The following is an 11,868-nucleotide window of genomic DNA, read 5'->3' on the forward strand; positions in this document are numbered from 1 at the left end:
ACAATGAAGTCTGTGATGTTGCTGGTGAAATTAGTGCTGGGGCCTGTTGGTCTGTAAATGAGGGTTATGCCCAGGGAGAAGTTGACTCAGATGTGTATCTTAAATGTGAGGTGTCCCATATAGCTGATGGGTGAGTCCGTGTAGCTGGTGCAGATGACAATATCTTTGAATATGAATGCAACTCCACCTCTGGGCTTGTACTGATGGTCTTGCCTAGCAATCTTGTAGCTGGCGGTAATGGCTGTAGCGATGTCTGGTGTCGAGGTTGAGTTTAGCAATGTTTCTGTGAGAAAGAGCAGATTTGGAGCATGGTCATTAAGAAGGTCCCAATCAATCAATTCATCAATCAATCAAAAGATTTATAAAGCGCAGCTACTCACCCAAGGGGTCTCAAGGCGCTGAGTAGGGGGAGTAAGAGGGGCGCAGCTCCCGGAAGATCACGGATCTCCGTCGATGAGCCAGGTCTTGAGGTCCTTCAATCACTGTGGCGTGAGGTCCCATATCTCTGTGGCGTGTTTGGTGAGTAAGCTGATGTTGAGCAACATGCTTAAGAGTGTGGGGTGCTGTTTGGTCTGTGTGAGTGTGAGCTGGTGGCTGGTTTGTGTGAGTGTGAGCTTTTGGAATGCTAGTGGTGTGGGAGTGGTGGGTGTAGGGTCCCTGAAAGTGCATGAGAACTTGCAACAGGCACATGTGAATACTCCTTCCGTGTCTTTTGGTGCAGTGTGGCAGCAGTGTGGCGATTGGCGGCCAGGGTCAAGGAGCGCTGCAGAGTAGCAGTGGATAGGGGCAGAACCAGGATTTCTGGCACTGGGCATGGTCCAAGCAGAGATAGGCTTTCCTTTGGTGCACCCACTGCCCATGTCTCCTGCATGACTGTGGTGCATCTGTCATTAAACAGGTCCTGGTAGGAGGAAGCAGTGCAGGGCTCCATGGACAGGAAACCAATGATGTCACTTCCTTTGCAGATGGATGATGGGATATCCAGTGATGCCACTTCCTGTGCAGATGGATGATGGGAAATCCAGTGATGTCACTTCTTGAGCATATGGATAACGGGAAATCCAGTAATGTCATTTCCTATGTAGATGTTAATGATACATCCTTACTTCTACTTCCTAATCTTACTCCTACTTAATCTTACTCTTACTTACCCAAACTCTTGAGACTCCTTCTGCTACTCTCATTCTCTTACACTTTCTCTCTTATCCTCTGCCAGAGTTTCTTTCTATCTCACTCTTGTCTTTGTCAAAAACAAGTGATACTAACCTAATAAAAGGTGCCTCTCGTCCTGCTGGGACAATGCAGATATCAGCTAACTCCTCTGTTTGCTCCCACTCCCATGTTAGGGAATTAGAGATGAAGAGAACCGAATGTTGAAAAGGAGGATGGGAGGACAGAAAAAGAGACAGAGTTGCATGGCTGCAGGTTTCATCTTACCTATGTAATTTAGCTATCCTTCTAATCTCTCTGTCGCAAGGGCTGTGGTAGGTTGTACCAGTTGAGGTTTTACTTGTGGGTGAGTCCAAATAGGACACAGTAATCACAGTAACTGCATGTACAGCCTCTTCACACTGTACAAAAGCCAAACTCTCTCTGTTTGTTCTGTAAAAGGGCTGATATGTGGAAGCCTGCGGATCCCTAGGTGAAAACATGCAAAATGTACCCATTCAGATCTTTCGTTCCCATACCCTGTTCCTGTTTTAGACTCCCTCTACACCTGTTCCTGCGCAAGGATAACACAGGGGCAAATGGTCTACATGCAATACTCTCAATTTTGAGATTTCACATTACTGCATGCCTGATTAGTGACGAAATATATTGTTCGTTATAATATGTGTAATTAGTGGCAAGAATGATTTATCACACACCCCCAATATTAAACATGCTCCTCTCTTTCTGATAATGAAGCTGCTACAATAATAGTGGCCTAAGACATAAGTGTTGTGTGTCTGTAAACCTCATGAGCCTTACATTAGGTTCATTGCCAATGACTGTTTCTTCTTTTTCACAGGAGGAAAATCAGAAATCCTTTAAGGAGGTGGGGTGACAGCTTCTGCCTAGTTACCAACAACTCACATAACTACTGGGGATGGCAGAGGCATGGCGGAGGCCCAAACAGTATCGAACGAGATTCACATTTGCCAAACTCAGGAAAAGCAAGCAGGGCCATGGGGTTTGGGTGCAGCTTAAATAGGTCTACATAGGGAACCATAAATCATCAAATGCTTTTCTGTCCTTCAAGTTGGCTGCTCAGACCACTTTCTCATTCCCCCTCTGCATTCTTGTCTTGATAGCAGTCTTGACCAAAGAAAAGCCTTGTCACAAGAAGTTGAAATTGGCCAGTAAGAATACTATTACCTCCCGTACTCCATGATCTCTTCACTATTAAAACAAGCATTTACAATGCAATGGTTTCGCCTTTGGAAAAGTTAGAGCTATTGGCATTGTAAATGACAACATTTGTATTTATGTGTTGGTTTTGAAAACAGATAAATAAATGGCATTGTCATTTACATTGCCATTAGCTTAATCTCTCGCAAATGTGAGACCTATTGTACCCTACGGACGAGCTCAGCAGACAGCAATTACTACCACACACACACACCCAGAGCCACACACACACACACCCAGAGCCACACACACACACACCCAGAGCCAGCCACACACACCCAGAGCCAGCCACACACACACACCCAGAACCACCCACACACACACCCAGAGCCACACACACACACACCCAGAGCCCCCCACACACACATACCCAGAGCCACACACACACACACACACCCAGAGCCACACACACACCCAGAGCCACACACACACACACACACCCAGAGCCACACACACACACACACACCCAGAGCCACACACACACACACACACCCAGAGCCATACACACACACACACCCAGAGCCACACACACACACACACACCCAGAGCCACACACACACACACACACACACACACAGCCACACACACACACACCCAGAGCCACACACACACACACCCAGAGCCACACACACCCACCCAGAGCCACACACACCCACCCAGAGCCACACACACACTCAGGAGAGCTAGCACAGTGAGGGGGCAGGGAAGCAAGCACAGCGAGGGGGCAGAGAAGCAAGCACAGCGAGGGGGCAGGGATGCAAGTACAGCGAGGGGGCAGGGAAGGAAGCACAGCGAGGGGGCAGGGAAGGAAGCACAGCGAGGGGGCAGGGAAGCAAGCACAGCGAGGGGGCAGGGAAGCAAGCACAGCGAGGGGGCAGGGAAGCAAGCACAGCCAGGTGGCAGGGAAGCAAGCACAGCCAGGTTGCAGGGGAGCAAGCACAGCCAGGGGAAGGGGAACCAGGGGGCGGGGGAGCAAGCACAGCCAGGGGGCGGGGAAGCAAGCACAGCCAGGGGGCAGGGAAGCAAGCACAGGCAGGGAAGCAAGCACAGCCAGGGGGCAGGGAAGCAAGCACAGCCAGGGGGCAGGGAAGCAAGCACAGCCAGGGGCAGGGAGCCAAGCACAGCCAGGGGGCAGGGAAGCAAGCACAGCCATGTTTCCAGTGCTTGGCTATTCTGAACAAACCATTGGTATCCGGCCGGCCACTCATACGAAAAAACAACTCCCAGAATACCTTAAATAGCTAAATGAAACCTCAGAAGTAGAAACATTATGTCCTGACTACACGAGAGAGGCTGCAATTGTAACTGCGAGGGACAAATACCACTGAACTGGGAAGAAGACGGCGTACAACTATAGTGGAGGAATAACAACCTGTTACACTACTGCGTACCACTGTGCTTTGGATTCAGGAACACCACAGGCCCAGGTTTGGACGCTACTTCAGAAATGCCACAGCACAGAAAGAATAACATTACCTAATGTACTTGTGTAATGTAGTTGGTGCTCATGTAAAGCACTCCAATACCTACTTTCGTGTTATTTAAAACTGCCCAAAAATAGAAGCGGGGTTGAAGTCCTGGCAACGTGTTACAAATGCAGTTCATTAAAAAACTTTTTTCTTGTTATTGAGGCCGCAGAAACAGCCAGCCTCGAGGAGCAGCTTCAAGCATGGGGAGTAACTGTGACGGTGAGTAAGCTGTTTTCTAGGCTAGTTCTTTAGATGCTTACCCTGCCGTGAGAATGGGGACGGGGCTTCGTGATAGGAGAATAAAGGCTCTGCAATGGACAGAGGCTGGTAATCTATAAGAGCGGCATACGTGGCATTGTGTGAGGAGTTGGGTACGAGGTGACTGACTCGGTGAAATCCATGAAGGGAGCAGGACTTTGTGGCCATTTGAGGATCGGAAAAGCGAACGCCATAAGTGGACTGACTGGGGTTGTAATAGAAGGCTTTCGGCGCTACAAAGGGGAACCTACTCAACGGGGCATTGGGTTAGGGAGAAGTGGACTGTTCTATGAAGAAAGCGGGGTTGGGGAGTGGGTGAGACGAGGTTTTCAGGCTGTGTGCTCCCTTGGGCAATTGTTTGACGTTATCGTTAGCGAGAGCGGGACGGAGAAGAGTTGCGGGGAGGAGAGCTGCGGGCAGAGGGAAGGGGGGCCATGCACGACAACAAACCAAGACCACAGGACACCCAGATTACAAAAACAAAGACAGCAGACACGAAGAACACTACACAGAGACGACAGGACACGGACAAGACCTACAAAGTAAACAAACAGGAAACAAAGACAAGCCACGGACGTACAAAATGACGCTTACCTGCTAGCAAATCAAGGAAACTGAAATCGCGCAACCCACCCCTGCAAAACACATGTCCAAAATGGCCAAAACATGCCGAGAAAAAAAAAACATCCGCCCACCGCCGCATGGCGTTCTAAAAGGGGCGGAATGAGAAAAAATCTACGGAACGCCCACAAATCTGCTCGGAGAATAACGGACAGGTCTCTCTTCCAATGGCTAGCCTCCATTTATGGAGCTAGCCAATGGAAGAGACAGGCGGGACAAAGCCCCGTACTGCTAAACAAAAGATTTCGCCTGCGCGAACACTGATGCGCAGTGGACGCCAGGCGAAACCTAAAAAGGCACCTGGTCCTGTTGGCATACACCAATGACTCTGTCAGAATAACAACAATATCATACATAGATTCGTCAGTTCAGTAGCATCCTTCTTACAAAAAAAATATTGCAATTAAACAAGGGGAAAATGGGGAATTTAGGGGGAAATACTAAAAGAAAAACGTATCTGTCGCTGCCCGCCTCGGGGTTTCTCTCCCGGCAGTCACCGTGAAAGCACAGGCACTCCACTCAATCAGATGCAGCTCTCTTGCTATACCTAGCATGAAAGCAGCACCAGTATTTGTCTGAGCAGCCTGGTCTGCCACCCAGACAGTGCCTGGGAGCCTGCAGGATTTCTCCAACCTGGCTGTGGAGAAATAGAAGTGTGCATGTCTGTTTGGCCAGCTTAAGACGGCAGGCCAAACTGACATGAACACTTCTAAGTGCCCACCACTCCTTCCTGTCATGGGCCACCCCTCCCCGCCGTACGTAGGCATGCCTCAGCCAGAGCCAGTCACAGAAACATAAAATTATATTATTGTTTTATAATCATTTTATTTTTCTGTGACTGACGCCATTATGGAGGAGCCACCCCTATATAAATCGTATTTGATTCAAGAACAAATCAACACCTCACCTAATGCTTCTTTAACATGGAAGGTAAATGTAACTAGCAGAAAACATTAATGTGAAGAACTTGTGTTGTGAAACTGACAATTATTCACGTACTGAAGGAGTTTATTAATAGTGCAATTTATATGTGGGTAAATGCATTAACTGAAGGTGCCTTGTTTCCTATGCAGTTTCCTAAAGTTCTTATGATTTTTTTTAATGTTAGCTTAATTTCGTAGACCTGAAATGTAGTTTCCTTGAAACTCTCACTTTAGAATTAATAGCTGAATTTCATGTGTGCCATGGAACTTGTTCTTTCTCATGTTTTGTGTTGCAGGTGAAAGAAGCGTTCTTGTTAGCTAGAATAATGTCTTTGTGTCAGTAGTCAGGCAAGAAGAGAAGTTACATTTGTGTGGCTTGAGTTGATAAAGGAAGTGTCACGATTCATACCCGAGGAAGGGCTAGATAGTGGGAAACATGGTTGAATGCATGAACTACATCTCCCAGCATTCTAGGGATGGTGTTAGTCCTATCTTCCTTTCTTCTCTTCTTTTAATCGCTTCCTGCCAGGGGAACGGTGCTTGTCACCTGAAGGAAGAAGCCGACTTGCAGTCCCGCAGTTCTTCGCGCCCAGGGCGCCTTGTTTCCTTCGAGCGCCGGACGGCACGGAAGTCTTCATTATCACTTTGCATCAGGGGTGCCGTGTGATTTTCCTCTCTCCTCGAGGTCCTGAAATCCCTGATTGTTCTTCGCGCCCGTGGCGCCTTATTATTTCCTGGAGCGCCGAACGGCGCTAAGCATATCTGAAAAACCCCTGCGCTGGGGGCACTTTTCTTCTCCCACACATAGGAAGCGCGAGAGCCTTTGTTTGTTGTGTGCTGAACGCCCGGGGCACTTGGCCTCAACGAGGCCTCCTGAGTAGAAAGGAGCAATATACTTCGCAAGCAGTACGTGACCTTTAAGCCTCTTCTACGAGGTAATGGATCTCATAGCCCTTTGAGCTGTTGAGGGCTCGGATTAGTTGTGCATGTAGCATTGGATTGGTCTACACTGCGGATCTAGAAAAGAAACGTTCATCTATTCGTACTACAAGAGTACCAGAGGACAGACTGGTGACAGATAAGTGCATAGTGGTTAAGAAATATCAAATTACCTATTATGCCTCAGAGTTATCACTGCTAATGAAGTGATACGAACACCATTTGCTTTCTTTTCTTTATTTTTCCTTTTTGTGCCTTTTTTGTTATGAGGTGCTGGCAGCAGTTATAATTGTAAGTGTATCACAGACACATATTTCATTGATAGAGCACTGCCAGTGCTGTCTGTATATTTATGTGTGGATGCTTATATCTTTATACAAGATACACTGAGTCACTGCAGGGAGAGAGGTCTACACAACTCCACGACAGTACTCGTACCACGTCATTTGGCTGCTGCAACTTTATTGTTTCCTTTGTCCCTTTTTACCCCTTCCCCAACTATGGTGACATCTGGCGGGTGTTTGTAATACTCCTAGGTGGTTCCATATCGGGGAGGGAGTGAACTAGCTTCTCATCGCTCCTGCTGTATCCGGCTGAACTGGTTAGTGATAACCTCACTCGTGACAGGAAGGTCGTTATGCTTCACACAGGAGAAGGCCTGGGAACCAAGGAAAAAATGTTGCAAGGAAAGAACACCGCTATCCCATGGAAAAACACCTTTAGGGTTGTACCCAGAGCAGATGGCGTGATCCGCAATGAATATTGGAAAAGTTATCTACGAATAATGTGATGAGAGTGAGGGAAAGTGCCCACTTCTTCTTCTGCCTTCGGAGAGAGAGAACCTAAGAACAAGCTCTGTCCCAGTACCTTGATGCTACATGGCCCATTGAAAGTGGAGATACTTCTTAGGAAGACTCCTCATGCTGACACCATTTTACCCTTCCTCCTGGAGATGCTTAGGTAGGGATGTCACTTTAATGTTAGTGTAGGGATAGATTCATGTTTTTTTATTCATCAACCTTCGAAGCAGGGAAATTTGGACTCATGCTTTCTGAACATCTGCATTCTACTTCTTGAATTAATCATATTGTTCATGCTACATTGTATTAATTAGAAACGCAGATTTGGCTTTATGCTAATTCTGATGTATTTTACACTCTCATCTTGAGGTGCCTTTATGTTCAGTTATTTTTGGCTTTGTAATAAATCAACTACCTTTACGTAATTGTCTGTGGTTACTATGTGTCCGAGGGTATTTTTGGCGGTTAATTGATTGTCTTACTAACAGATTTTCTCCCCTCTACTCATCCATGCTGCTAAAAAGAACCATTGAATCACTACTCACACTTCTAGATTTTTCAGCAGTTTGTGACACAATTCATCATGGCAGACTGATCTGAACTCTAGAATGCTACATAGATGTTTTTGTTTTCCACCTCTCTCACCAATGGACGCCAAGTGGTGAAGATTGGGAACTACATGGGATGAATATCCAAAATGTCATGCAGTGTCCACTGGGGGTCAATACTATCCCCTCCGAATTGAAACCTATTCGTGGAGTAGTCTGATCTCAGAGTATATCTCCATACACTAATGTGCTGACTGACAAATCTTCATTAAAAAATTAATGATCTGGGACAACTCCACCTTTTGAAGTTAGAAGAATTCCTCCATCGCGCTGGATGGCCAAGCCAGTAAATATCTACTTTCAATCAAATGAGTCGCCTAACCTTGTCAGAGCGAAGTAAAACAATCAACAGTTTAGCTCTAGTTGTCTTCAGATTGGATTTTGGAAATTATATTTTAAGAGGGGCTCCACAAAACCCCTTGTAGCACTAAAAGCAATACCGCAATCAGTTGCAACACAAAACATTGCCACAGGAATATGTGAGTACATAACCCCAAAACATTGTGACCTGCATTGAAACACTGCTTCATTGGAGCAGTAATTACCACCAGGAACTGTCTGCCTATTGATATTCGAACAAAACTCCCATTTCTCACTTTCATTAAGAACTTAAAACACCCATTTTGAATATCTTCTTATCCACTACAATGTGTAGCATGAGACATTTATGTCCTCCACCCTATCTTATCAGTGCAGAGGGCGTGAACATCTCGGCTTCCCGCCGCAGGCTCAAAATCCTTCTGGTGCCAGAAGGATTTTCTCTTTGTTTAGAAATCTCGAACCATGAATGAAGAGCTTCCTTCACAGCCCGAGATTACTATTCCAATCAGTGTGATGAGCCGCGCGCTATGCATGCCGATCACACTCAGATTTCAAAGTTAAATCAGCTAGAGCTTTTAACCTCCGGCTGCTTTCACTGTGATTGGTGCAAGTGGAGCATATCTCAGATTCCTCGATCACCAATCACAACAGGAAAGGGGAGACTGCCCCCTTTCCAATGATACATTTTCCTAGTGCATCCCTGCATGGGCATCACCAGAGGAGGTCAATTTACAAGAAGGGATCCACCCACTACACACATGATGTTGTAAAATGGACTGTATTACAGTGCCCCGACACCTTTCCCCCTTTTTCCTACTAAGATGCTGTGGTAATTGATCTGAAAGTGTGCTGGGCCCTGCTAAACAGGCCCAGAACCAGTGCTCTTTTCCTTAATCTGTAGATGTGGATTGATACATGCAATAGGCAGGTACATTTACACCCCTGTAAGGCCTTAGTATATGGTACCAGTGGTACCCAGGGCACGTATGTAAAAGGGGTACCAGGGCTGCAGCACTTATTGTGCCATCCAGAGTGACCCAAGTTAAATTGAATACTACAGGTCTGCCATGTCAGCCCAGCATGAGCAGCTTCCCTTCTCTAGTTCGAACCTGCACACACCATGTGTGACAGGGACACCTCAATGCAGTTAATATATATTAGTCATCTTTTACTGCAAATGACCGGTTGTCCACAAGATACCATGGCCTGGCATTAGGATATTACCTATATGTCCAGCTCCATGATGGTCCTGCTGATTACTTTCATGCTTGGTGTCAAACACTGTGCTTTTTAACCCCAGACACACTGGTGGTGTCGAGGTTTAAGGAAGAGGTGTGGCGCCGCGGCTAGGGCGACTGACTCAAGAATCTGGGGATCAAGGTTCGATACCTGGCACCGGCGGCAGATTAGCCCAGCACCATGTGACTCTGGGCAATAGCTTGCTTAATCTTCCCGACGGCCCCCAGCGAATAGAGACCCTTGCGGGTGGTGGTGCGCTTTACAAATGTGGATTATTATTATTTAACCAGCATATACCCAGATGGCACTTTAGACAGTGCCCACCAAGTTTAACCAGTGCTGTTGTGCTTTTGCGGGCTTTTTTTAAGCTTTGTCACCATGACAGAAGTCTGACCTCATGCTGGGGAGTGTGCACCACTCCCAGAGGTCAGAGATAAAGGACCTATGTGAGCAGGAGGTGACACCTCTGCCCACACAGGATGGCTAGTGATTAGACCATTATGGCGGTGAGCATCAAAGGCTTTACTGATGCCACTGGACAAAGGAACTGTCCCCCACTTGAGGACATAGCCTCCCTCTGCCCCAGGCACTGTTTATCACAGGCAGGTGGGAAATTAACTATGCAGGAAGGCGTCCACCTCCACAAGGCTGACCACACCTCTAGGGGCTGGCAGCCGAGGTGCATGACCGAGGATGGTTTTGACCATATTGAATTTAACGTTAGAAATCAGGTTCTGACTAGTTACATGTACCCACAGCATTTAGTCACTACTGGGGTGGATTAACTGCACTATCCATTAGCTGCTAGTCGTCACATCCACTAACACCCCCTAAATCCAGAATTAATGGGGCACCCCAGACACCAGAACCTTAGATTTGACGTGATATTAAGACGAGATCCGTGTCCACGACAAGGCAGGACTCCATGATGATACACGCTAAGCTCTGCACCTGTGGCATGCCCCTGCAACCACTGGACTGCGACTCGACAAAGGCAAGAGACAGATTCTGCAAGGAAGGCAAACCCCTCTGCCAACTCCAGACTTCACAAGAACTCCCTTGGGCTAGAGGAACTAGACCGCTGCAGTCGGCAGGTGCAAACTGAGAGGTCCACAACCTTGAAAAATTGCACGCTGAGCCGCCCGGCATGGTTGCTCAAAGTTCTTGTGCAGGTGGCTTCTGGGAACTATAGTCCAGTCCCTCAGTGAAGCAAAGCTTTCTACAACCTTCCCCTTGTCCTCTGGATAAAGATTTCCTTAACCGGAGTGCTTGCAGGTACCAAGGCTTGTTGGTGGTCAGTCCGAGTACTACTTTTTTTACTCAACGTATCATGAGAAGAGATTCATCTGCTTGAATGTCCAACCACTCCTGTGGCTCCATCGTAAAGATCTTGCATTTGTTTTTGCCCCTCTTGGCACACTTGCCAGCTCCCCTGGCCCTGAATCCTATTCAGCACTGCGGATAGCCAAGAACACCTCTGCACCCGAGTCCCCCAAGCCAGCTATATTGGATCTACCTGGAGACTCCTAGTCCAGAGTCAGCTCCTTGCTTTGCTTCCAAAGGGCTTTACTCAACTCACCCCGCAAGTATCTTTTTGCTAAGGTAAGCATTTCCACACCGCAAGTCTGATTGGCAGCTCTGTTTGACAGCTGAAAGTGCACCTCTGTACCCTGCTCCCCTGAGTCAGATACATTCATGCTAGCTGTTGTGAGCTGGTCTAAGTTCTTCCGAGACCTTAACTCTAAGTTGGTCCTGTTGAACTCACCTTCTAAAGTATCATTTGTATATATTTTCTACTGACGGCAACGTAAATGTTTTTCACTTTGCAAAGTATTGATTTATTTATTGCTTAAAAATTAACAACTCCGGTTATACTGTATTTATTGATTTCATTATAGTGTCTAAACACATATAAAATTCAGAGCTATTTTTATAAATTGGTGTCGGATTTCTCTTGAGTCGAGTCAATAACTTATCGTCCATGTTGGTGATGTTAAATGCTTAGCACATGTTCCTCTAAGTAGCCTGTCTGCTCTTTGCCACTCTACCAGGACTGAGAGTAGGTGTACTGAGAGAGTACCCGGAGTCCATCTTTGTGTATTGAGCTAGTATTACATGGTAAACCACCCCTGCCATACCACAGAATACTTTCAGTTTGCAACACATTAACTATGGCTTCCCGCCAAAATTGGCAAAGTCCGTCTTAGTGACCCCAATGGAGAGAGACTGGAGACTTAACTGTAATCCCCGGATGGAAAAGAAAGATCATTAGACCCGGGGGATTCATTTTTAATAAATC

Source organism: Lissotriton helveticus, chromosome 4_1 (assembly GCF_964261635.1).
Source record: "Lissotriton helveticus chromosome 4_1, aLisHel1.1, whole genome shotgun sequence".
In the NCBI taxonomy this organism is placed as follows: Eukaryota; Metazoa; Chordata; class Amphibia; order Caudata; family Salamandridae; genus Lissotriton; species Lissotriton helveticus.